Raw genomic sequence first — 2,803 nt, 5'->3', positions numbered from 1 at the left:
GACCTTTTTTTTTTTTTTTTTTTTTTGCAATTTTACCCCGAATTCCAGTGACTTTCTTATTTCCTCAGCTCCTTTATTCCTGGTCTACAATTTGAAAGCTTATCAGTTTTAGCCTTCAGTATTTACAAGAGCAAGTGGGTTCTTTTCCATCCACAATGATTTGAGAATGAACGACACGCTCACATTTTGTTTTGCAACGCTGTTTTCCTATAACAACCTTGCATGCAGTGTTGCTAAGTTTTGTCAACCAATAATCCTTTTATGTATCCCTAGAGCTATTCTTCCCTTGTATCGTCTGGCTGACTGTCCCTTGTACAAGGTTTTCCTTCACGTCTTTGCTAACTATTCTTATTACCTATAAGCTCCTTTGGTTCTCTTAAGATCGGCAGCGGGTCTTCAAAGGAGAATTTCTTGTTTCGAAGGGTCTTGATATTAGGTGAAAATATAATACCCTGAAAAATTTTTTTGAGCATGAACCTTCTTGTTTAGTCCTTTCCATAATTCCTGTTTACGAGGCTCACCTGCTGCTTACGTTATTAAAATCCAACAAGTATTCCAGCATGATTTTGTTTAGTAATTTACTCATAACCTATTTTAGTACTTTTCTCTTAACCTAGTTCTTACATCCTGCAACAGCCTTCCTCTTTCGGGGATCTGGCAGATATTCAGGTTTCAGAGAGACTGACCCTCAACGGTTTCGTTCAGTTCAGGTGTCACGTCGGCAACACCCTGAGGGTGAAGCTTTACGATCACCAATTATGGCTGCCTTATGAAAGAACTACTGGGAACTTATCTTTCCTTTCTGACGAGTGTTAGGTCCTCTCTTTCGGACTTTTGGGGACTAAAGCCACCTCGGTCCAAGCTTTGGGACGGTACTTGACGTTCTTACGGTCTGGATTTACTGTTTCGACTCTTTTTATACTGCATTAACCTGACTTTCAACGGAAAGCTTAGTCAAAATTAACATCTTTAACCTATGAAATTCAACGAAAATTTGTATAAATTGATGATGACAATAAAATAATGGTAACAAAAAGATAACAGTAATAAAATCAAGAATCTTTGTAACTCTGAATGTTGAGAAAACCTGTTCATAATAACTGTTGGAAATCCGAGTCTGCAAAATGGAATATAGACGAAATTTATAATAACAGTAAAATCATTCTAATTATTATAATCTTCACAACAATTCTGGAAATCGACAAAAATTTCCAAGAGCATTAGGCCTACTGTAAATATCATGAACATACCATTGATAAAAACTGATTTCTAAATCAACAGGTTCTTTCCCTGGGCTAGTCCTGGGCCATTGCTGACTGCAGGAGAGCCCGTCATGATCAGACGTCCTTGGGTAGCAAAGGGCGCATCCCACAAGGACTTCTCGATTGGATTGTCAATCACAAACCAGCAGCAGTCTACTGGAGTTCTCCTGCCAGGGTTGTTATGTTGGGTTAACACGTCAAGAATAACTGAGCCTAACTGAGTGTGCCCTTCAAGATATACTAGTTTTCTTCCATATCGACGTCAATTGTTAAAGAAAAAAAAAGTAAAAAAATAAGGTTAAGGTTATAACAAGAGGTTCGTCATTACTAACGGTACCAGTACAAAAAACCATGTATCTCTTACTACATTAGTGTTCTCTTGCATTATTAGGTTTCTGTTAGGATAAGAACATAGAATTAAGTGTCCTTAATATAGTATTACGAGATGGTCACCTATTCGTCCGGAAGCAAACGCTGAAGTGTCAGTCTTTGTAATAATGAAACAGAAAATACTGTAACCGGGCGGTGGAAATATTGCTTAACTGCCGGAACATTCTAAAGATGCAATGCCTAATTTCCTTTGCTGATACTCCAATATTCAGGTGCGATTCTGAATTACTTTCTTGGGCAAATCGAATGTTATTGAATATGAAATTATGCTAAGTGTGGCCATAAAAAACACAAGTCATTATCGACAATGAAAATTCTGATGTTATGTTAATACATGTAACGGCTTCTCTTTCCTCTGAACACCTTTAATTCTAATTGACAAGAAGTAATACCAGCAGAAGGTGCTGGGAGAGTTAAAACAAATAGAATGACCTTCTTCATATCATGCTCAAATTCTTTTTAGTAAATTAAGACAATGTTAGTCTTGGAGAGTGTTGCACGGAGGTTATGAAAAATACGAAGATGTAGGGACAGATTTTTAAGCTATGATGAATTTTGATTAACAGATGATTCAACTTACTTTATACCCATCAGTAGACTTAGAGAGTTTAGCATGAACTAAATTGTAAAATGAGAAATTTGGACATTTTCGGTATATTCCAAGAAACCACTTTTGAACTGACATAGTTATGCCTTCCCGTTTAACGCGCACACACACACACACACACACACACTACACACAAACCCAAATGACCGATCTCTGGGGAAAATGTATGCGGTTCCTTAAGAATATGTTTAAAACACACACTTACTAGCACACATACAAACACAAACACACACATACACACACGCACACACACACACATATATATATACATGTATATATTATATATATATATATATACATACATATATATATATATATATATATATATATATATATATATATATATATATATATATATATATATATATATATATATATATATCCCCAAGGAAACTAAAATCGTTGATTTCAGAGAGTTCTTTAATGTGCTCAAAACACTGTATTTCATAAAGATTGGCACACTAAGTAATATTTACATTAACGGTGATGCACAAAGGAAACCATTCCGGACCATTTTGACGGAAATTCCCTTCTGTCCAACGAA

General features: G+C 35.8%; 1 protein-coding gene across 2 annotated transcripts in view; it reads left to right on the top strand.

Moving 5' to 3' along the window:
- The window catches only part of LOC136825249 (aquaporin AQPAe.a-like), a 41,259-nt gene extending 38,874 nt beyond the window's left edge, over window positions 1–2,385 (top strand). For both annotated transcript variants that reach the window (XM_067081289.1, XM_067081288.1), the window contains one exon: window positions 1,282–2,385. The gene's annotated coding sequence lies outside the window, so the exon portion shown is untranslated. The remainder of the gene's footprint in view (window positions 1–1,281) is intronic.
- The last annotated feature ends 418 nt before the right edge of the window (window positions 2,386–2,803 follow it).

Source organism: Macrobrachium rosenbergii, chromosome 37 (genome assembly GCF_040412425.1).
Source record: "Macrobrachium rosenbergii isolate ZJJX-2024 chromosome 37, ASM4041242v1, whole genome shotgun sequence".
NCBI classification, from domain to species: Eukaryota; Metazoa; Arthropoda; class Malacostraca; order Decapoda; family Palaemonidae; genus Macrobrachium; species Macrobrachium rosenbergii.
This window is presented reverse-complemented; position numbering and strand designations above follow the sequence as displayed.